Genomic DNA, 25,451 nt, shown 5'->3' with positions numbered 1-25,451 from the left:
AGAGTCAAGCTATCCTGGCTGATGACAGCTGATAGCCAGAAACCAGTCCTAGGATGCTTTATTCCGGTCTAGGGAAGACATAGCTTGGCAGTTCGGGCTGGACTGTTCCCATGAGGCACAGGGTCAAGACTGATTTACATTTGGCCTTGTCTGAACTGGGGTGGCGTGGTGAGCAAAATAACGATGGATTAAACCCAGATCTGTGACTGGGTGTGAATGTTTTGCCAATGTACAGCATTCTGTCAATCACCTTGTGTGTTTTGCTGTTTGCCCTATGTGGGAAGGGTATGCCCAGATGTGGGTCCTGTGCTTACTACGCCACCAGAGTCAAGCTATCCTGGCTGATGACGGCTGATAGCCAGAAACCGGTCCTAGGATTCTTGATTCCAGTCCAGGAAAGACATGGGTTGGCAGTTTGGGCTGGACTGTTCCCATGAGGCACAGGGTCAAGACTGATTTGCATATGACCATGTCTGAACTGGGGTGGCGAGCAAAATAACGATGGATTAAACCCAGATCTGTGACTGGGTGTGAATGTTTTGCCAATGTGCAACATTCCGTCCATCACCTTGTGTGTTTTGCTGTTCGCCCTATGTGGGAAGGGTATGCCCAGGCGTGGGTCCCGTGCTCACTATGCCACAGGAGTTAAGCTATCCTGGCTAAAAACGGCTGATAGCCAGAAACCGGTCCTAGGATGCTTGATTCCGGTCCAGGGAAGACATGACTTGGCAGTTCGGGCTGGACTGTTCCCATGAAGCGCAGGGTCAAGACTGATTTGCATATGGCCATGTCTGAACTGGGGTGAATGTTTTGCCAATGTGCAACATTCCGTCCATCACCTTGTGTATTTTGCTGTTCGCCCTATGTGGGAAAGGTATGCCCAGACGTGGGTCCCGTGCTCACTACGCCACCAGAGTCAAGCTATCCTGGCTGATGACGGCTGATAGCCAGAAACCGGTCCTAGGATTCTTGATTCCAGTCCAGGAGAGACATGGGTTGGCAGTTTGGGCTGGACTGTTCCCATGAGGCACAGGGTCAAGACTGATTTGCATATGACCATGTCTGAACTGGGGTGGCAAGCAAAATAACGATGGTTTAAACCCAGATCTGTGACTGGGAGTGAATGTTTTGCCAATGTGCAACATTCCGTCCATCACCTTGTGTGTTTTGCTGTTCGCCCTATGTGGGAAGGGTATGCCCAGGCGTGGGTCCCGTGCTCACTATGCCACTGGAGTTAAGCTATCCTGGCTAAAAACGGCTGATAGCCAGAAACCGGTCCTAGGATGCTTGATTCCGGTCCAGGGAAGACATGACTTGACAGTTCGGGCTGGACTGTTCCCATGAAGCACAGGGTCAAGACTGATTTGCATATGGCCATGTCTGAACTGGGGTGGCGTGGTGAGCAAAATAACATGGATTAAACCCAGATCTGTGACTGGGGTGAATGTTTTGCCAATGTGCAACATTCCATCCATCTCCTAGTGTGTTTTGGAACACTAGTCTGCTCACCAGAAAATCGCCCCTGGATGGCGCACCCGCCAGAAAATGCTGATGTGTGCTAAAAACCGGGATTGACAGTGAGTAGCCCACCCAGCAAGAAGTTAAAAGCAGTTCTATTTAAAATCTTGTAGTAATGTGTCACAATCTAGCTATTTCCCGGCTCAAGCCTCAGGAGAGGTGAAGCTGCGCGCACGAGCTAGCCTTGCTAATAATAGCGTGATGATGAGGAACACTAGTCTGCTCACCAGAAAATTTGCTGCAAGATGGCGCCCCCACCAGACAATGTCGATGTGTGCTGAAGATCGGGATTGAGTGAGATTGATGCGAGTGAGAGGAAAGGAGAAGGCGTTGTTGACATTTAAATTAGAATCATGGGACTGCAGTCTTCAAAAATGCAAAAGAGGATAGAAAAGGAAGAGAAAGTTCTGTTTGAAGGCACATTAGTAAGGGGAATGGTGGTAAACAAAGGTTTACCAAATATATATGGCTCAAACAATTGCACCAATATACTGAAAAAGATGGTGAACTACAGTTCCTACTATGTAGCACACATCATATACCCAAACTTGAGAATCTGAGAAGAAGGATGTATGACTTGACGCCTGAGCCCTAAAAGTTCTGTATGAAGGCACATCAGTAAGGGGAATGGTGGTAAGGTAAACAAAGGGATACACAAATATGCATGGCTCAAACAATTGCCCCAATATACTAAAAAAGATGGTGAACTACAGTTCCTACTATGTAGCACACATCATATACCCAAATTTGAGAATCTGAGAAGAAGGATGTATGACTTGAAGCCTTAACCCTAGGCCCACACAATTCCAGGCTCTGAATCTGTGGGAACAGATGCAAATGAGAAACACAGAATGAGGTTTAAGATAAAGGCCCACAAGAAATGTTGATTGTGACTAAAAATTCAGGATGATGAGAGGCAGAGAAGCTGGTGGGAGGATGTTATTACGACACTAGACTTTTACCCGGTGAAAGTGAAACTCTGTAAAAGGAGAATCCCACCCCTTCAAACAAGGTCAAAGATGAGTCAGACCCAGAGAGAAGTGAAGAGGATAATTTCATGAAATTAATCTACTGCACCGACTCCTGCTGACGTGAGTTGACCACCAAGCTACACTGAAACAGGAAGTACACAGACCCCATTGGTCCCAAGTACCCCTTCAACCACGACCCAGACTGTAACCAGAATGAGCCCCCTGTCAGTCCCTTTACCCATGAGTACCACTCAAGCTCAGTCTGGCCCCATTAGTCAAGCAGCTGCAGGGCCCTTAAATGGTTTAGTTTCCAGTGACCCTCTATAGGCATCAGAGGTACCTCCTACACGCCACAGTTTCTGGAACAATCCCAGCACCCATTGGACCAGTCCAACTGAGAATTAACATTTCCCAATTAAAGACTGTGCTTGAAGAGATTGTCAAAAGTAATGTGAGGTTAGACTTTAAAGGACACAAGACGGAAAATGATCTAATCTACTTTGGTAAGGAAACCACATGGGTAGCACGTGATGCGTGTACAAAGAAGCAGAAGTTAAAGGGATGATTGTGGTCCCATGTGACCTAGGGAAAGAATTTACAAAGGAATGCCAGAATGATGGCCTTTTACAGGGACGTAAGGGCATTAAAGCCAAAGAGCTTGCGAATGCATTTAAAGGAACTCAGTAAATGCATCAGAGAATGGAGGATTTGGAAAAGTTCAGGGAGCAATCGGCAAAGAAGGATAGGTCTAAGTTGAGGGGGAGAAGGGAAAATTAAGAACGAGAAGAGAGGGGATACAGAAGTGATAGTAAAGCAGTACCCTTTAAGGGAGGTTTAGGGTAGAACTTATGTACACGTTCCATAGTCCCTAGCTGACCTGTTAAAATGTACAAACTCTCCACATTTAGGGAGAACCCTAACAATCGGTACTCTCTGATAGATAGGATTATGATTGTTTCCAGGGTGTGGGAAGATTTGGACATGTTGTTCAAGGTGGCAAACCTGAAAGATTTGTGGGCAGAGTGTCAAAGTTTTGTAGACTGGCCGACACAGGAACCCCCAAGTGTGGCTAACACAAACGCCTAATTCCCGATAGTGAAGATCAAATACAATGCAGTTATCACTCACCTTAAAACGAAGGTTCCTCAAAGGCAGATGGATTGGCCCAAGATATTCAGAACCCAACAGGAGCCCAAAGCATAGGAGACCTCTTCTGTAAGCTTAAATGTGTAATATATTGTACACTTGATGAAGTCGAGCTAGATACTAATGTGGCAGATGCCATGTTTAAATTGAAGTCACAAGAGTCTGAGGTTCGATTGTTCCTTGCTCTTACCACTGAAGATTTGTCCATTGAGCTCAAGAGAATAGTCAGGGAAGAGGTATGGGGCTTTACAGGGAAGGAAACTGGCCTTATTAAAGGGGCTGCCACCTTGAAGATTACTCTTAGGTGCAATGCATTTTTCCCCCAAATGCACCCTTACAAACTGACACCAGAAGTCATAGCTGGAGTGACTCCAATCACCAAGAGCATGCTAGAACCGGAAATTCTGAAGGAAGTCATTGGAGCCCATGGCCTTGCAAAAAAGCTAATAAGAAATGGAGGATCGTCCAGGATTTGCAAAAAATACCCCAAATAGTTGTTCCATGCTATACTGTGTTAACTAGCCCAGCAGTGACCTTGTTCCAAATTCCCTCAGAAACTGAATAATTCACAGTCATTGACTTGTGTCATGCACTTCTTTCCATTCCCTTCCACGTAAAAAGACAATTCCTTTTCATGTTCAGGTTCCAAGATAAAGCTTTCATTCCTCAAGGGTGCTCAGGGAGTCCTTTGTACTTCAACCAGGTTCTGAAAAAGAATCTAGAGACCATGTAATTGCCATTTAGTTCCACCCTATTGAAGTATATTGATGACTTGCTCTTGGCATCAATGACAAACAAAGCTTGTAGACAAGACACCATAGACCTGTTCAACCATCTTGCTGAAAATCAGCAGAAGGTTTCATTTGACAAACTTTGAGAACAATGGAGCTGTGCACTTCCATATAAATATACCTTCAATAATGAAGCTCAATCAGTGTCTTCGTTGCAAAAATATATAAATCTTTATTTCAATCAATCCATGGGATTTGCAGAAAGCATCAGCCAACGCGTTTCGTTCAAAGGTTGAACTTTGTCAGGGTAAGAACAAAAGGTGAAAACAGACGTCCTTATTTCCAGTGGGTTAATATCACTCTAAACATATGTAACAGGAGAGAAACCAAGACAAGACAATATCATCATGTCACATTGAGGAAGACCTGTGAGAGACCACGCACACTGATGCCGTCTGTTAGGTTCAACCTTTGAACGAAACGCGTTGGCTGATGCTTTGCGCAAATCCCATTGATTGATTGAAATAAAGATTTATATATTTTTGCAATGAAGACACTGATCGAGCTTCATTATTGACGGAATATTTATATGGGAGTGCACCGCTCCATTGTTCTCAAAGTTCTGTATATCTGCTTGGCAGTTGGCATCCTACAACGGCGGGTGCAGGAGCAGAGTGTGCACCCAACTCTCATCATATTTTTAATCTATTACTTACGGATCACATTGAGGAAGTGTGTCAACTGGAGTCCACCGTTGGTTCTATACTTCCATTCCTTTGACAAACTGCAGTATTGTTAGAAAGAGGTCAACTATCTGGAACACCAATCGAGAAGGGAGTCAGGAGTGTATCCCAGGAGTGCAATGAGATTGTTCTTAAGATTACATTTCTGCCCACACAGAGAGAGGTGTGCATGTTTTTGGGAATGGGTGCCTACTGCTGTCAAAGGATACCCAATTATTCCCCTGTGAGAAATTCCCTCCAGCTGTTTAGGCATATCAATGACCCGATACCAAAGAATGATGAGAGCATGGAAACCTTCTAGGAGCTCTTAATGTACTCCGCAGTACACCCACTCTTGGAATACTTTGTACACTACACCAAATATGTTTTGATGTTCTATCATGAACGTGATGGGGGAGCATTTTGTTTGTGTTGACACAGACCAATGGTGTTTCCTAAATGCCAGTGGCCTACCTGTCACCTACCCTAGATTACATACCTGTAGCTTTAGTTGGTTGTCTCAAAGTAGTTGGAGTGGTCAGTTTGAGTATACAGCAGGCTGAAGGCACTGTGATGGGTCACCTGCTAATTGGCATGGTACCTCATTCCATTGAGATCCTCTTGACCCATATGAGCACACAGCATCTCACAATTAGCCAGCTGACCTGCTATAAGATAAGGATTATGGTTGCAGAAAATGTGTCCTAATGGCAGTCTAATTTCCTCAGTCCTGCAACCCTGTTGCCTACCGCAGATGAGGGAGATAAATGCGAGAATGACCACAAATGTGTAAATGTTATTGAATTGCACAAACAATGGAGACCACATATACTAGATGTGCCCCTAACTGAATCACCCTTCACCCTGTTGTAAGGAGGTCGCTCACCATGCAGCTCCACCGGACTGCGCCTGCCCTTGACCCATCGGCTGCTGAGTTCGAGGCGCTCCACCATCCACAGGCTGCCACATGGGCCTCATCCTGATGGCCAGGGGTAGGCCCGTAGGTTTGTTTCTGCCAGCGCTATTGTTTTTGTGCCCACTGTTTTAATTCTGTACTGTGCTTTGTATTGGTCCTGATTGTGTCTGTTGCTTGCTGCCTTGTTTCTTGCCTTGTCTCGTGCCTTGTTGCCTCGCTGCTCCCTTGCCTCTGCTTGTGCTTGTGTTCGCCGGTGCCGCTCCTCGCCGCTGCGTCCCCTGCGGCTCCGCACCCCCTGCCCACATCCGTCCTTCCCCCACCCAGCTGCTCCTCCCTCCCACCTCCCCTTCTTATGGCAGCCGCTGCGCGGTAGTGAGAGCGACCCTTGACCCTGTTGTAGGGAGGTCGCTCCCCGCGCCACGCAGCTCCACCGGACTGCGCCTGCCCTTGACCCAGCGGCTGCTGAGTTTGAGGCCCTCCACCACCCACAGTCTGCCACCTGCACCTCATCCCTGGTGGCCAGTGGTAGGCCCGTAGGTTTCTTTCTGCCCACATGGTTGTATTTGTGCACCACTGTTTTAATTCTGTACTGTGCTTGTATTGGTCCTGATTGTGCCTATTGCTTGCTGCCTTGTTTCTTGCCTTGGCTCTTGCTGTGTTGCCTCGCTGCTCCGTTGCCTCTGCCTGTGCATGTTTTCGCCGGTCCCACTCCCCACCGCTGTGTCCCCTGCATCCCCGCCCCCTGCCCCAATTCGTCCATTCCCCCAACCCAGCTGCTCCTCCCTCCCACCTCCCCTTCTTATGGCGGCCGATGTGCGGCCGTGCAGCAGACGCGTGCAGCGGGCATGCTGCTGGCGCGCTCAAGGCCAGCCCGTCTGTGCCCATCCGCGCCTGGACCGCGCCCAGCGCCAGAACCCCTGGACCCCGAAGACACCACGTACCCGTTTGCACTGCGACGCCAGCACCCTCTACGCACTCAACCCCGGACGAGAACACACCTGCTACCGGGCCACTCCGAAATGCACCCAAGGGCTCTTCACCTGCCGGTACTGCAGCTTCACCAGCATCCGACCAGCAAAACCACCAACCAACGAACCCAACTATCTGAGGTGCATCCTCCCCAACACTCGATCTGCCCGCAAACAGGCGGCCAAACTCTGGGACCTCCTCGACTCAATCGCCCCCAAATGTCGCCTTCCTGATGGAGACCTGGCTCAACCCCCCTCAGCACCCGTCATCACCATAGTCATCCCAGAAGGCTACAGGATCTCCCACAGAGACCGCAGCAATGAAGTAGGAGGTGGAATTGCCATCGTCCACAAGAACGCCCCCAGAGTCTCGACCAACATTGACGACACCCTCAGCACCGCCGAACACCTGCTCTTCCAGATCCACACCGACCCCACAACCACCCTCAGAGGAGCACTCGTCTACAGACCCCCTGGACCCAGACCACAGTTCAGCGACTCCATCGCCGACCTCATCAGCTTCCACGCCCTTGCCTCCACAGACTACATCCGCCTCGGGGACCTGAACTTCCACCTCGAGAACAACAACACCGCCAACTCCACCACTCTGATCGACAACCTCGCCAACCTCCGACTCGGACAGCTCGTGACACCCACCCACGCCGCTGGTCACACGCTTGACCCCATCTTCTCCGCAAGCCCGCACGTTTCCTTTAACCACACCACGGAACCCCACTGGACCAACCACCGCTGCGTCCATTACACCATTAAAAAGCCCACCACACACCACCGCACCCAACAGATGCTTCGTCGCTGCTGGGGCAAAGTCACCGAAGAGCAGCCAGCCACCACCCTCACCCAGAGCCCACCAACTGACCCAAATGATCCCGACACCGCCGCCCTCAACCTCCGACAGTGGATCGACGACTGCGCCAACACTCTCGCCCTGCTCTAGACACCCTCCAACAGCCACACCAGCAAGAAAGCCACCTGGTTCACTGATGACCTCCAGACCTCCAAGCGTACTTTCCGGAACTTGGAGAAGAACTGGCTACGCGAACGATCACCAGACAACCACACGGCCCTCAAAAACGCCACCCGCAGACACCATCAAATCATCAGAACTGCCAAGAGGACCGCATTCAAGGACCGCCTGGATAACAATGCACACAACAGCAAAGAACTCTTCAGCATCGTGAAGGAACTCTCCAACCTCAGCTCCAACACCAACGACATCCCCCCTTCGCAGAACCTGTGTGACTCACTGGCCACCTTCTTCCGCCGCAAGATCGCCGACATTCACAACAGCTTCAAAACCATGACCACCCCGCCGACCACTGAGACCTCCAACCCCGTGACCACCAGCCGCATGATCGCCTGGTCCAACCTCAATGACGATGACACCATCAAGATATGAACTCCATCCACTCTGGATCCCTGTTTGACCCATGCCCATACCATGTCTTCAACAAAGCCAGCACAATATTCACCCCCCATCTGCGGAAAGTTATCAACAGCTCCTTCGAGACAGCAACCTTACCGGAAAGCTGGAAGCACGCCGATATCAATGCCTTACTCAAAAAGCCCAAGGCTGACCCCAAGAACCTCAAGAACTTCCGCCCCATCTCCATGCTCCCATTCTCGTCGAAGGTCACCGAGAAAATCTTCAACAAACAACTGACTCGCCACCTCGAAGACAACCAGTCCGGTTTCCGCAGCAACCACAGTACCGAAACCGCCCTCATCACCGCCACCGACAACATCAGGACCCTGCTCGACAACGGAAAAACAGCAGCCCTCCTCCTCCTGGACCTGTCAGCCTCCTTCAACATGGTCTGCCACTGCCCACTACGAACACGCCTGCACAACCCCAGGATCCAAGAGAAGGCCCTGGACTGGACCACATCCTTCCTCTCTGGCAGAACTCAGAGCGTCCGCCTCCCACCCTTTCGCTACACTGCCACTGAGATCATCTGCGGCGTACCCCAGGGCTCTTCCCTCAGCCCAACGCTGTTCAACATCTACATGGCACCCCTCGCCCATGTCGACCGACAGCATGACCTCAACCTCATCTCCTATGCCGAAGACACCCAACTGATCATCTCCCTCACCAAAGACCCTCACACCGCCAAAACCAACCTCCACGAAGGAATGAAGGCCATCGCCGAATGGATAAAGAACAGCCGACAGAAGCTGAACTCGGCTCCATCCCTTATCCTCGGCTCCACCCCTTCAGCCGCGGGCGATTCCTGGTGGCTGACATCACTGGGAACAGCCCCGACACCCACCGACCATGCACGCAACCTGGGGATCATTCTCGTCTCCACCCTCTCCATGACTAAGCAGGTCAACGCGGTCTCCTCATCCTGCTTCTACACCCTACGAATGCTCCGCAGGATCTTCAAGTGGATCCCCACCGAAACAAGAAGAACAGTCACCCAGGCCCTTGTCTCCAGCAGGCTGGACTACGGAAATGCCCTCTACGCAGGAACATCAACCAAGCTCCTGAGATGGCTACAACGCATCCAGAACACCTCTGCACGACTGATCCTCGACATCCCCCACCACAGCCACATCACCACCCACCTGAGAGACCTTCATTGGCTCCCCGTCAACAAGAGGATATCCTTCAAGCTCCTCATCCACGCACACAAGGCCCTCCACAACACCAGCCCAGCATACCTCAACAGACGAATCAGCTTCTACATCCCTAACCTCAAGCTCCGCTCTGCCGACCTCTCCTGCGCCAGAGTCCCCCGCATCCAAAGAACAACCACCGGTGGCAGATGATCCTTCTCCCACCTCACCGCCAAGACCTGGAACACCCTCCCCACCAACCTACGGCATACCCAAGACCTACTGGCTTTCAGAAGACTTCTCAAGACCTGGCTCTTCGATCAGTAGCAGCACCCCCCCCCGAGCGCGCCGTGAGACCATAAATGTCCTGATTGATTGATTGATTGATTGATTGATTAATTGATTGAATCAGATCACGTCTTATATTTCGATGGCTCAGGTTTAAGAGACAGATGTGGAATATTGAGAGCAGCTTATTCGGTCCGTACCTTGATTGGTGTTGTGGCAGCTTCCCTCTTGTGCCATATAACCTCAGCCAAATAGTTGACTTTATTGCCACAAGAACCTGTTGTACATCCAATGGATTGAGAGTCACCATTTACACTGACAGCCAATATAGCTTTGGGATTGTGCATGACTTCGGCCAATTGTAGTCCCAGGGAGGCTTTGTAACCTCATCTGGCTCACCTATTAGAAACAGTCTGTGCATCTTGACTCTGTTAAATGTGTTGCAACTGCCACAATTGATCATGGCAATGAAGTGTACTGCCTGCAAGAGTGATGAGGATTTTGTAACCAGAGTGGACTGATATGCAAATAAAACTGCCTGCGATTTCACTCTTGCGACCAGCACACTTCATCTCGGCGAAGAGTACAGTTAGGGAGGGACTATCTGAAACTTGTTGTTGAATACAGAGCAAATTTTCAATTAATTAAGGGGAGCTGCAACATGACAGCCCTCCAATTGAGAAGGGGATATAGGTAAAGGCAGGATGTACAAAACATGTGTGCAACATTTTGGTGTCAAGTAACAGCAAACCTATGTTACCCAATTCGATGTTACCCGCTATTGTGAGATGCATATACTTTCCGACCCATGTAAGTTGAGTTGATATAGTCCTCACAGTCAAAAGATACTGGTTCAATCCCCACTTCTGAAACCAGATGAAGAGTTTATGCCAAATGTGCATTGTGTGCCAAAAACAAAATGTTGGCAGATGTTTGTGGTGTCTATGAGTCACATAGGTAAATTTGATGGCCCTTTCAACCGCCTCCATATTTACTTTATGTAGATGCCTTGGTGTAACCAGCTAAGATATATATTGCCTAACATTTGTTTTTTCACCTGCTGGGTTGAGGCATATTCTACCAAGAGATGTGACAGTCTGATAGTCGCCAAGCTACTATTGGGGAAGTGCATGCTATGATTCTGTATGCTAGTTTACCTCGAAATAAATCAAGCAAGTCACTTCAAGAGCTAAGTGATACACTTGCTGTGCACCACTCTAGGGATTGAGCAGCTATTACATTGCAGTTAAAGGCTAAAAGTGTCAGGAACAGTAGAGAGGGTAACTGAGACGATTAAAGCAAAATTGGCCAAGGTTTGTGCCTCTACATCTCTCAATTGGCCCAACGCACTTCCCCTAGTACTCAAGAGCATTTGAAGCAGATCGTGCAGAAGGACGGCACACTTCCCCCACTGATTTCTGATGAGAAGAGCAATGAGAATTCCTTTTGTTCCAGCGACAGATGACTGGGGCCAGATGTATCACGATTTGATTTTGAGTCTCTAATTGTAATTTTTTTGGGACTTGCAGTTAGAGACTCACAAAATCAAATATACTAATGTGTCTGAGACGCATTTAGCGATTCCCAAACTGGGTCACAAATGGACCTGCCTCATCAATATTGATGAGGCAAGTCGCAATTTGTGACCCATTGGGAATGGCTACAATAATGGGCTGCATTGCAAAAATATCTTCTCATTTATCAAGAGTAGGCAGTGGTCCATGGGACCTCTACCTGCTCTTAAAAAAATGTCACCTAAATTCACAAAGGTGAAGGGGTCCCCTTCCCATTTACAAATTGGGTTACTGCCTCCTCTACGTAGTCGGTAAATTATGTAAACATTAATACATCCCAGTGCTATTCGGTTTAGGAAAGGACGCACTAAATACAACCCTTCCTAATGCTGACTCGCAAAAGCAAAATGCGATGGAGGTAACAAGTTACCGAGTCACATCTTGCCTTTTGTACATGGCAAAATCCCAGTTGCAAATGGCCCGATGGGTAATTTGCGACTGATAAAATGCTTCGTACACCGGGCCCTTCGGGCTCAACACTGAAAAAGCCTGGCAGTTGTGGTACATTCTTTCTCTCATCAGATGAATGTTGCCACCCCATCCAGTAAGGGAACCCTGGTGACTACATTCGTGTGAGACGGAATGTCCACAGGTCCAACTTGGAAGAACGTCAGAGAGGGTCGTACCAAGTCATTCTAACAGTGAATATGACCATGAAGTGAGCCACTCTGCTGACTTGGCTTCAGGCTTCTCATTTCAAGCGGGTGAGATGAGCAGAGGAAGGGAGAGATAATGTCCTCCAACTCCCTGACTCCACAATGATTTGAAGTTTCTGATGCCTCTAAAGTGGAACACAGACGTCCGCTTGAAGCTCTGCAGCCTGTAGCAGAAATGCAGCAGCCTCAAGAGCACCATCAGAACTCACAACCTACTGAAGCTGAGCTTGAGGCTCCAAGCTAAGATTTCACATCTGCAGGAGAGGCAGAAATGGTTGTAGAACAGAGTCTGTGAGCCCAAAATGAGCCCCAAAGTGTCTGAGAGCAGATTCGGAGACAGTAATGGAGGGCTGTGCTTCTAAAGGTGACCCAGTTGCCCACAAGCCTGACATAACCAGTATTTCCTGGCCAAAGACAGGACTCAGACGAAAGAGACTGATATTCAAAGCTAAAAGACTAGAACCTATCACTGAAGTTAGTGAGATGGAAAAACAAGATAACCACGAACAATCAGAATTCGGTGAGAGCGATGTAGCAATGACAGAACCTAAGAGATCCAAGAAAGGAAGGAGGGTCGATAAAAAATGTGTAGACCCCGACTGGACTTATCGTGTGAAAACTGACAACAAACAAATGACTGTTTAACTGACCCTGATGACCCTCCATGGCCTGAGTTTCGAAAGCAGGAGGTCACAATTGAAGAAATATTTTGATGAGCCAAAGGGTATATTGGTAAGACAGGGCAACAGTAAAAGACTAGAGGTCATTTAGGCACTATTTGACATAGCAAGGATCATTGTAGTTTCTGAGATAGGGTAGAGACTATAGGGCAGTAGAAAAGGTAACAAACCTTGGTAAAGGTACTAATGCTCACCTGATCTTGTGTGAGATAAGAATAGTGCAAATTGTCTAGGTCATTTTGGCAGTTTCATAGCAGTATCGGTGGCTGGATGGATGTTAGATCTTTATCTAATGGAAAGAGATGCCTTTCCAAAGCGCACTAACAATGCCAGTATCATTGCTGCTAATAAAGAGCCGTATGAGAGTAGATTTTCCCCTGTTCCCCATGCCAGAGCATTTTCAATATTAATATATTTTGCTTAATGTTGTCTGAATATACTACATTAAAGCTAAACAGGGCTCTTTATTTCTCTGCTTCGCAGATCTTACCAGTGCCTTTGACCTGGTGGATCACGCTCTTTTGTGGTCCACATTACTCGAAATGGGAGCCCCCGCTGCAATTATTTATTTTCTGGCCAGATTATAGAACAAGTTGTCAGCGCAGATTCGCTTTGGCCAAGCGGGGGAATGCACAAAGAAGATCAAGGTCAAATCTGGTATCAGGCAAGGTTGTGTTTTAGCCCCGTTACTTTTCTCCCTTTTTATAAATGCCATGGACTCTGATTTGAAGAGGGTCCAAGCAGATGCTCCCCAAGCAGAGGGTCAAGCAATTCAGGTACTACTTTACGCAGACGACACTGTCCTACACTCGAGAACACCTATTGGTCTGCAAAGATTAATGAACCATTTTTATGATTTTATAAAGGGGAGGAAATTAAAAATTAATAATTCTAAAACTTTTATCATGGCTTGCGGGAAAAAGGTGAAACAGCTTAAACCGTCCCAGTTTAAGGATCACAGAATTGAAGTGGTGGACAAATTCTGCCATTTAGGAATAACCTTCAGCAACAGTGGCTCGTGGGCCCCAGAGTTACTTAACATTAAGGCCAAGATGGGCAAGGGGTCCTCAGGAGTTTTTCGATTTGCCTCAAAATTAGGCAGTCGTCGCATACCTGATATGCTAAATGTCTACTGGCATAGTTGCGCTTCAGTTGCTCTTTACGGTTCGGGTGTATGGGGACACTGCCAACAAGGGGAATTGCAAGTTGCCGAAAATACATTTTTAAAGAGGCTCCTTTGTCTCCCAACATCGGCATCTACCAAACTGATTCATAATGAGGTGGGGTTGGAATACCTGACTGATTTAACTGGATTGAGGCCCCTCATGGCCTGGAGGTCAATCTGGGCCAAGGATGAAACAGGCTTTACCAGGCGAATAATACAAGACTGTCTTCGCTTGGATAAAGTCAGTCAGATCCTTTGGCTAAAATATGTTTTGACTTCTTATAAAGAAGTGTTTGATCTGGATGTTTTTAGTGACCCTGTAAGTGCCACCAATATATCTAAAGAGGAAGTCAAACGTGTCTTTTTGGGGGATAAATCCAAACTGCGTAAAGAACTCTGTAGCCACTTTACCACTCATTTATTTTATATTTCTAACAATGTGGTAGGTTATGGCATTCCAAAGTACCTAAAAGTAATTACTAAGCAATCTCATCAGTTTGTTCTCACTAGGTTGAGATTAGGTATTATTCATAACCTGGTGGCATTCCTCCGGATGACAAAACATACGTCAACTCCCTGCCCATGTGACGGAACCACTAAACAGAGCACGCTGCACTTCATGCTAATATGCCCCTTGTATTTGCATCTCCGTATTTTCTATCTTAAACCCCTTTTTGAGAAATACTCTGTGTTCACAGTTACAACTGCCATGAGACTCTTATTTGCACTTGATGTTACGGATGTCTGTTTTTATACTGCAACCTTTATTCTAAAATCAATGTCCACTAGAAAAAGCCTAATTCTATTCTAATTGTGCTCTTCCTGTATTAATTGCTGCCATGTCTATTATATTTCTTCCCCTTGAATTGTCTCAAATCTTGTATTATACTGTAATCGTTTTAATAATTTTTATTGGTGCTGTATTTCATATTCTGTGTGCTTTTATGATTGTTTATTGAATAATCGAATAAAGCTTTCAAACTGAACTACAACAATTATGAATATTCATGAATTATTTGTTTGTTACTATTTTCTAATTTCTGCAGTGGAGGGTGCAGCCTATTTTCACCTTTCACTTTTCTATGCATTTTCCTGTTGTGTTGTCCTGAATTGGTTCTATAACCATAGTTTATTCAATTATGTTATACTAATTCTTAATGTCATAAGATGTACCTTTTACTGGAGATTCTAATCTGTATCTTGGTGACGAGGCATGCCTACAGTTTTTCTAAAACATTAAAATATTCCAGTGAATGGGCAGGCATGAGTATATGATTAAATTCCTTACCTCACTGACAAATGCCAACCTTACTAACACCAGAAGTGCATGGATTAACTTGCAAAATTAGTCAGGATGAGTGAGCCTTTTTAGATGAGCTAAATGAAAGTATTAGTAAGAAGAATGAAAAGGTAATGAAGGAAAGTAGGGTAAGGGAAAATGGAGGGAGAGAAAGAGGGGAAGGGAAAGATGCGCATCCGCAGGTAATCTTAGACATCGAGAAGAGATAGACGCCATATATGGTCCGCAGACAAGAAAGGAACGAGACAGTCAGAGGCATAAGATGGAGCAACTGTGACCATAGTAACTTTGCCATTTGGTAAAAAGTCTGCTGAATTAGAAAAAGGGTGTATATTACGTCTGTGGTAAGTCACCGTGCTTTCAGATAACACACAACTGAGTAGAAAGTTGCTATGTTGCTTTAGTTTTTGCCAAAGATGTACCACACTAATGATTTAAATGCAAGACCAGATACATATTTGAGGTGGAGCGAATGCAGTTTTGGAGAGCTGAGTGACATTTTGGTGCCTATATAGCCCGAGTAGGAATAACACTAAATGATGTTAAGATTGGGAAATTATCAACTCTTCTAGATAGATTTGCATTTAACACTGCTGATGCCCTGACTGTACTTAACAAGGAGCTGCTTGCAATGAGAACTATGAAAATTCAGAACCGCCTTGCGATTGACATGCTTACAAAAAAGGAAGGTGGAGTTTGCAGAGTAACCCATGCAAGATAATGTTGTGCATACATTCTGATAGCAAATAAGCTTGAAAGCTTGAAAGCTATATTACTAATATCACTAACATGACATGAGTTGAAGAAATTAGAAGAGACGGGAGCATAGGAAGGGGAAGACTCAGTATTTAGCTCTATTGGAAAGGGGCTTACCAAGGTTAATGAAAAGCTAGTCGGTGTAGGCGGTGGAATACTAAAACTGCTGCTAACCCCTCTATTGGTGATATTAATAGGTGCTGTATGAGTGTTTTTCTTCTTTAAACAATGCAGAAGATCTTCATCAAATGGTGGGTTAAGTTGTGGGGAAAAGATTCCAAAAACTACAAGAAAGAGGAAAATAACTGATGCTGAATGCAAAGCGCCACAGAGTGACTATGATGATTGTGATAACCATGATGAACAGAGAGTGATGATTTCTAGAATCATCAGAGGTGGTGTTTTGAATGGAGATTGCTTGAAATTTAAAACGTCAATAGTTCAAGTGAAAGAATTTGGGGGCATATTATCAACAAATAGCAATATTTATCGGTAAGTAGGGTTAGCAGCATTTTTTTATCTGCGCGCATCACCGGATTTTATCGCTGAGATAACGTGCAACGTTTATGTCAAAAGTGATACAATTTATGGCGATAGCGGTGAAATCCGTGAATATCGCTGAGAATACAGCGATATTCACGCATTATCGCTAACAGGGTCTTAGCCATTATATCCACCTCCCATTGGATATAATGGCTAAGAACCGGTCTGAGCAGGCGTTAGTTTTTGGAGATATTCGCGCTTAGCGCAAATATTTCCATCGCTACGCCTGTGTTGGTAACAGGCGATAGCGATGTTAGCGACTGCTTTCAGTCGCTAACAGCTTTGGTACGCCCACTTTGCATATCATTAGCGATAAATATCACTGACATGCAAAGCGGGCCCCAAACCGCTCGCTATCGCCTAAAAGCTGTCGCTAACTGCTGTTAGCAACAGCTTGCTAATCGGGTGATAGAATTATCGCCACTTAGCGCCCGAAAACGGCCGCTAAAGCGGCGTAATCTCCTATCGCCCCCTTGATAATATGCCCCTTAATGTTTCTATAAATTAGGACAACTTAGGCCTCATCCTCTATCCTTTTTGTGATGTTGCGTTTAACACATGATCTGAACTGGTGTCATGATGAAGACTCGTAGACTTCAGTAGTTGAGAATTGATTCCCCATGACCACCTGAGCAAAGTTTACTTTCCCAAGGACAGAACAGCTGTCCCAGACTCAATAACATACTACCTAACATTGCACTTACTGGGAAGAGATGCTGTGAACACTAGACCTCAATGTATTAGAATAGTGAGAAATTCTCCAAATGTATTTCATTACCAACGGTTGCTTTTTTCTTAATGTCTATTGGTTGTGAGCATGCAAACCATATATTAATGTAGTGTATGTTTGAAGCCTTTGTAAAAAGCCTTATCAAACGGTGAGATTTCTCTGTGTAGGGAAGGGACCCTTCCCCGCTCTTTTAAAGGCTAATTTATGCTGAATAATGACTGCAACTCTAATAAGTTTTGCACTATTTTCTATTGAATCTAATACAAATTGATTTAACCTTGATGGCCCAACTGATACTTTAATTCTTAAGTAAATCTGCAAAGCAGAGATCCTTGTCTATCATTGTTTTCCAGAAATGCTTTCTTCTTGCCTTCTGTACTTCTGTCACCCAACTTACTAAGAGAGACAGGTCCAGCGGGGAGCACTAAAGTCCGATGCCAGTGTGATAAAGAAGGAAATAAACGTATAGGTTTGTGCACTGAACCTACTGACCCTAGCTGAGTCCATCCCACCTACAGCCAGATCATTGGCACTAGGTGTTCAGTGCTGCCAGTTCAAGTCATGTTAGGCAGTGAAAGCTGAGCACAAAAATACAGGGACAAGTAACACCATGACAAGATAGGGTTTACAAGGACACGTTGAAATGCACTGATCAATACAAAACTCATTAGCTAATGAAAATATCTACTTTGTTATGCTAAGTACAGCCTCTAAGTAACAAAATATATAGAAGTATTTGCTATAACATTTTATAAAAACAAATTCCTATTTGGAAAAAAATTATCCAAAGTTTTTATAGAAGCGTGCATTTTTTTAAATGTTAATATTCTTTAACATTTGTTGTACTCTTACTCAGGTAATTCAGAGGTCTGTGTTTAATCGACAAGAGAGTATGGGGCATATTAGCAAGAAGTTGCGATATTTATCGCAAAACGCGCTTAGCGCGGTTATTTTTATCGCTGCCTATCGCTGGATATTTTAGCTGCGGAAACATGCTATTAGCAACTTTTATCTCCACTGTGATAAAATATCCAGCAATAGCGGCGAAATGCCTGAATATCGCTGGATATCTAGTGATATTCACGCATTAACTCCATGGTGGACTTAGCCTGGGAATCCACCTCCCATTGAGGAATACAGGTAAGTCAGGTTACCAGCAGGTGTTAAATACTAGCGATAATCGCGCTAAGCGTAACTTTTTTTATCGGTTTGTCTGCGTTGGTAATAAGGGGAAGTAGTGTTAGCGACTGTTTTCAGTTGCTTCTAGTTGGAAACGCCCACCTTGCATGTCATTAGCGGTAATCATCGCTGGCATGAAAGGCGATAGGAAAACCGGTCGCTATCGCCCGAAAGCTGTTGCTAAAGCCTGTTAGTGACAGCTTGCTGATAGGGTGATAAAAAAATTGCAGCTTTAGAGGCAAAAAGTGCCGGTAAAGGGGCGATAAAGCCCTTGCTAATATGCCCCTATGTTCTATAAATTGCTGCTCTTCTCCCACTCAAAACATTATTCCTCTTGTAGTGCGCTGCATTTCGAGTAATTTTTTCATCATTACCTTTTCATCTATCACTTGAAAAGGGGAAGGGAGAATGCAACTTTTTCACTCGTGGAGGCCTGAGTATCCTGGAATGTAGTGCAGAATTACTTCCCAGGACTGGGTAAGGAGCTGGGTCAAGTCGAGGTGCTCTTGCAGAACGCGAAGACAACGCACATCAAGATGGGTGCTTAAGTCCATTGATGTTCAGTGGAGACGAGGGGTTTATTATGCAAATCATTTTTTTCATAGGACTCATGACAGGTCTGAATATATTGCCTCTCGGTCTCGGGCATTTTCTCAGCAGTCTGCGTGGTAATGGGTGGCTTTCCGAGCTGAATGGACTACCATGACCCAGCCGTGAAAGTCCCCCTAGTATCATTCTAGTCACAGCTTCTGCAGTGTAGGGCTATATTGGGCATTTTTGCCAGGGCTGATTTTGATTTATGTTTCGGCCCTGATTATACTTTAAATGCTAAGATCAAATACGCCCTTCTGTAATCTTTCACAGGTAGGCCGATACGACCGCAGAATCAGCTGCCATTAAAGGCAAAAGAAATGCCCCATGGTTCTCGCCTGCCCTGAAGTTAGAGCTGGGAGAAGTGAGAGCACTTGAGCGGAGATGGCGTAGGAAATACGAGTGGGCCGCTCGTAATATATACAAATCAGCCAGAAGGCATTACCATGCAGAGATTAAACTAGCCAAGAAAGCCCACTACCTACAGGCTATATCCACGGTGGGCTCTGGACAAAAAGAAATCTTTAAAATAGTAAAGGATTTCACTAACCCATCGGCCCTGTCACAAGAGATTCCTCCATCTCAAAACCTTTGCAATCTGATCGCTGATTACTTTGAAAATAAGATCCTCGACATTGTGAAGACCTTTCCCCCGACATCTTCTTCTCCAGAAAACCTAGAACAGGTTGAAGGAGTTAAGAGAGTAATGAGGATCCCCTGCCTCGAATCATTTGCGCCTGTCTCTCTTGAGGAAACCTCTGAAGCTTTCTGGCCAGTAAATCTGGATCTCCTTTTGACCCATGCCCCCCTTTGGTTTTGCAGGCATTGGTGGAGGTTGTTAATCCTACCATTAACAGCATTATAAATTCATTGCTAGCCACAGCAGAAATCCCCAGTGAATGGAAGCTCACAGCAGTTAAGCCCCTTCACAAAAAGGCCCTAGCTGACCCAACGACCCTCTCTAACATGCGGCCTATATCCCTGCTCCCATTGCTGTTCAAACTGGTGGAAAAGTTTGTTAACAGTCAACTTACGAGCTTTCTGGAGAAGAACAACATCCTACATCCCAACCAGTCAGGGTTTCAGTCGAAACACTCTACAGAATCTGCCCTGCTGTTCACAGCAGAGACCCTTCGAATGGCCATAGACCAGGGAAAGATGGCTGTCCTAATTTTATTAGATTTGTCGGCAGCCTTCGACACGGTTTCACATAACATCTTAGTGGACTGGTTGGTGGCCGCAGGAATAGGAGGGACAGTCTTGGGTTGGTTTAGGAACTTTCTAAACAACAGACGCCAAATTACAGTTCTGGGCAAATTCCAGTCGGAATCTAAGGTCATCAGCTCCGGGGTCCCTCAGGGCGCGAGGTTAAGCCCTGTTCTCTTTAATCTATACATGGTACCCCTGATTGAGCTAATTGCATCATTTCATATTAGTACAATATCATATGCAGATGACACTCAGCTTATCCTGGTACTGGATGGGGAACTGCCTGGTGCGGAGGAAAACCTGAAAAAATGCCTTACAGCCACATTTAAATGGATGACTGAGAACCACCTCAAATGCAATTCCGGCAAGACGGAGATCTTGCCTTACGGAAATCAAAATCTGTTTTCCCCGAAAAACTGGTGGCCGGACGGTGCTGAAGCCCCCCCTGATACCAATGTTATCTGCTCGAAACCTTGGCATTAAATTTGATGACCAACTGTGCTTTAACACCTTGGGTGCTAAGGGGTTTTCCCGCTGGGTGCTGACATTCTATGAATCGCACTTTACATGACAAAGCCAGCTCGTCATAAGCACAGGCCAGGTAAAGCCCATGACGAGCTGGCTTTGTCATCAGCACTGAAGGGGTTAAACAGCAAGCGGTGGCCGTAGCGGGTATGTGTTTCCACATAATTAAATCTCTGAGGAAGTTTTTTGACCTTCTTCCTCTGTCAGCCAGAAAATCAGTCGCAGTTGCCTTAATAACTTCGAGGCTGGATTACTGTAATAGCCTATATGCTGGAGTCAATAAGTCTGTACTCCATAGGCTACAGATGGTCCAACATGCTGCTGCCTGGCTGGTGCTGCGCTGGCCCCGTAAGTCATCTGCGTCAGCTGCGCTTAAAGCGCTGCATTGGCTACCAATTGGCAAAAGGATCCTATTTAAGATCTTGCTGATCACATTTAGAGCTTTTCAACAGCAAGGCCCAAATATCTGTGTAACGGTTTAAACGGTACCATCCCACCCGTTGCCTGAGGTCTGCTAGTCAGAACCTACTAATAATCCCCAGATTCAGACTGGCTACCAAAGGAGGAAAATCTCTCTTCATCCTGGGTGCTAGGGCTTGGAATAAGCTTCCACCTTACCTTAGGTCATTGTCCCACGAAACTCAGTTTAGGAAAGCTTTAAAAACCTGGGTGTTTTCTCTTACAGATGTGGCCTGCAGAGCATTGGTGTAAAGTGTAAAGCATTCGCCATCGAATTGATCTCTTTCCCTCAACCTTGTCATCTGGTTGTTTGAGCGCCAAGATACTCCTTGGAGTGATAAGTGCGCTATAAAAGTGCCCTTTACATTTACATTTACAGGGTGGTGTCATTCTCCATTGAAGTTTCGTTTGGGTTAAAAGAAGATCTTTAGTCCTGTCTAGTGGAGCTTTATTCTGTACATTGTATTGTTTTTAATTAAATGTTTTCATAAGCCTAGTTCATGTATAGACCGCCTATCTTCATCAAACATCTAAGAAGTACCCTTGAACGAGGTGATGTTGCTCTCTTTTGAAATGTTGTTTGCTTGAAAAATGTGTGCTATTCTAACACCCATCAATTATGTCGAATAGGACTTTTAATTGTTTTAGAGGAAGATCAATTTTGTGAAGAAAGTTCACTCAGGTTCTTGATGTTCAGCTGCGTGCATTAACATTACTACTTTTTTGGTGCCCATGACCAACACTGCAGCTATGAGCATGAAGATGGCCGTTAGGCGTAATGGAAGGTCATTCTATAAAGCAGCAAAATTCCAAGGAGCTCAGGCCAGACATAAGAAATCACGTTTTTGATTTCCTAATAGCACAATTTAGCGATTTGATTTTAGTAAATCACAAACTGCGATGTACAGCAGAGTGTTTGACACTGCTAGCAATTCGCAGTGGGTCGCAATTGGACCTGCCTCATCAATATTCATGAGGCAGGTCACAATTTGAGACCTATTAAGAATGACCACAATCAAAGGGCTAGTGGCCTGCTGGGGTAATCAGACCACCATGTGGTGATTGCTTTTTAAATAAAGCTAGGTATATTTTTGTATTGCAGCCCGTTTTCCTTTACGGAGTGAGTAAATTAGGAATTTTTGCGACCGCGTTCCGGTCTGAAAAAATGTATACATACCAATACTATTTGTATTAGGAAGGCACACTCTAAACACGCCCTTCCTCATAGTGAATTGCAAAAGCAAAATGATATTTGGTAACAAGTGTAAGTGCAAAATGTTTTACCCACATGCACAAAGTGGAAAGGGGGTCCCTTGGGGGCCACTTCCCGTTTGTGAATGGGTTACCGCCTCCTCTACAGAGTCAGTAAATTATGAATGTTTTGAGACTGCATTCCGGTCTATTCAGTATTGGGAAGGGAAACCCGAATCAAGCCCCTTCTTAATAGTAAATTGCAACAGCATAATGAGATTTTGTAACAAGCACAAATGCATTTTACCAGTCGCAAACGATTGGCAAATGCTTTGTACATCTGGCCTTCGATTACAGCTATGTTTGGAGTAAATTCCTGATATCATGCAAATGTGTGATAATTTCAGTACACCTCCTAGGAATCAGCAAACACTAGTTCTGGAATTATTTGTGAATCACCCTGTTACTCCCATGTAGAGCCATTTATGACTGTAACAAAGAACATTTATGCTTACTTAAATGTGCTACAAAAGTGATATTTCACTTCTAAGTTGTTTCTGTCAGCACAGGGAAATATTTTCTCCTGCTGATTCAACTCTTTCCTAAACCCCCGAAAAGTTTGGCAGGGTTACATCTCCGTTACCACTCTAGGGGCTAGATGTAGGTAGAATAGATTTACCGATTTTAAATTACCGAATTTTACCGATTCGGTAATTGAAAATCGGTAAATCTATGGTGTCGACATGTAGGTATTCCAGATGTGCTGGAATACCGAATCGGATGATTTCGGTATTTACCGATTCAGTAAATACCGAATCGGTAATGCCCATTCATTCCTATGGGCTTTGAAGCCCATAGGAATGAATGGGCATTACCGAATCGGTATTTACCGAATCGGTAAATACCGATTCACACAAGGGTGCAGGGGGTGTCACTTTGACACCCTCTGGCACCCCCAAAACAGGCTCGGGTGCCATGTGGCAGGCATACATGCCCTAAGGGCAGGTCTGCCTGTCACATGGCATAGGTGTGCATGCACACATGTGCATGCACACCGGAATTGGTATTTTACCATCAAATTGGATTTGATGGTAAAATACCGATTCGTTAAGGCTCCTGGGACTCTGAAGAGTCCCACCTACATATGGGTGGCTCAGAATCGGTAAATTTACCGATTTTTTATTTTACCGAATCGGTAAAATTACCGATTCGGTAATTTTACCGATTCGGTAAAACAATGCCCCCTACATACCATTCACCTATTTACCGATCGGTAACGGCCGAAAATACCGATTTTCGGCCGTTACCGACCGACCTACATCGGGCCCATAATAGGGATTTATCCTGCCCTTGACATGGACACATTTCCATTGATATTCGGGTTACTAATGTAGCTAACAGCTGAAACACTGTCATCCAACTAGAATCCTTTTTATATTGTCTGTAATAAAAAATTGCTCTGGTGGAGATCAGTTTGTTATGTATATAGTTAGATGTATATGCTTATTTTTATCAAGTTTCCCGAATATAATACATAGAGATGTTTATAAAATCCAATTGAAATAATTCCAGATCCTGACTCAAGACAGAAAAAAAAACGCGTTCATAACCTTATGTGATATATATATATATGAACTGTTCTCCACTGATTGATGTTTAATGAGTTACTAACGTTCTCTTCCAAGAAACAACACTGTCTAAAATATATAACTTTGTCCTATCCAAATCAGGTCACTTGCAGACAAGCTCGTTTATCACTCCCAAGTATTAAAAGGAACTGTTCACAGAGGCTGCTTTGATGGAAATGCAGCATGGCGTGATACATCATCATAGAATGGATTCGCTTTTAAGCCTCTCGCGCTTGCTGCGTTTTGTCATTTGAAAGCCATCAAAAAGAGCTGACATGAGACACTTGTGTCAAAACAATGTTTCAAAAAGCCTGACGTTTCCATACAGATTCATCATTGACTTCTGTCGAAGAATATAGGCATTTTACATTCTCGTCAAACTAGTACTTTAAGAGATTATGCTGCCTCAGTGAGAACAATGAACCATTAAAACGCTTAGCGACCCATCCCTCAGATATAGTTTACAACACTCAATCCGAAAAATCAGTTAGGGCCCCATAATGTACTTTTGTTCAGGCAAAATGTAGATTTTTCACAGCCTGCTGGGCAGAAAATCTGGATTTTATTAAGGACACAGAGACTAATATTATGCAAATCTCATGTGCACATTTCATGTGCAAATAACACTTTTTTGTACAGCGGTTTCAATCGATCGTAGCTTTTACCACCACGGAAGGACTCACAACCAAAAAGCATAGGGAGTATCTCTAAAAACAATTGTTCTAAGAATTCTCACAAGTGTGTAAAGTTGTATACACAAATAAATATTTTGGTGGGTGTTCGATTATATGGATTGATATGGAAAATAAATCCTGCGGAAAGCAAGCAATTTCAATCTTAAAAAGTATTTATTGATCACATTTGTACAAAACCTTTATTGTGGTTATTAATAAACATTGGTACAGTAACACTATTATATAAAATAGATTATTGTAAAATTGATATAAAAAGAAGTGCAGCCAAATACATTTTATGCTGAAAGAGCATAATGCTTGTGGCCCAGCGTATGCATATTTAACCCCTATTGCATTGGGCTATTAGTTCATAGTAGCATGCAAGATTATTATAGACTTTTTGCCAGGGTGTTTTTAGGGTGTAGGGGTGGGTAAGGGTATTGGGCTTTAAGCATGCTTTTGGAGTTTAGGGTTGGGTGAGGGTATTGGATGGTAAGGGTGCTTTCAGGGTTTAAGGGTAGGTGAGGTTAGTGGGGTATATGGGTGTTTTTAGGATTCAGGAGTGGGTGAGGGTATTGCATGGAAAGGTGTTTTAGGATTTTGGGGTCGTGGGGTGGGTGAAGGTATTGGGTGGTGTGGGTATTTTTCGTTTATGGGGTGGATAAGGGTATTGGGTGGTAAGGGTGTTTTTAGGGTTTAGGGGTGGGTAAAGGTATTGGGTGGTAAGGGTATTTTTAGGGTAAAGGGTGGGTGA

Source organism: Lissotriton vulgaris, chromosome 6 (assembly GCF_964263255.1).
Source record: "Lissotriton vulgaris chromosome 6, aLisVul1.2, whole genome shotgun sequence".
NCBI lineage: Eukaryota > Metazoa > Chordata > Amphibia > Caudata > Salamandridae > Lissotriton > Lissotriton vulgaris.
Note: the sequence above shows the minus strand (reverse complement) of the source record.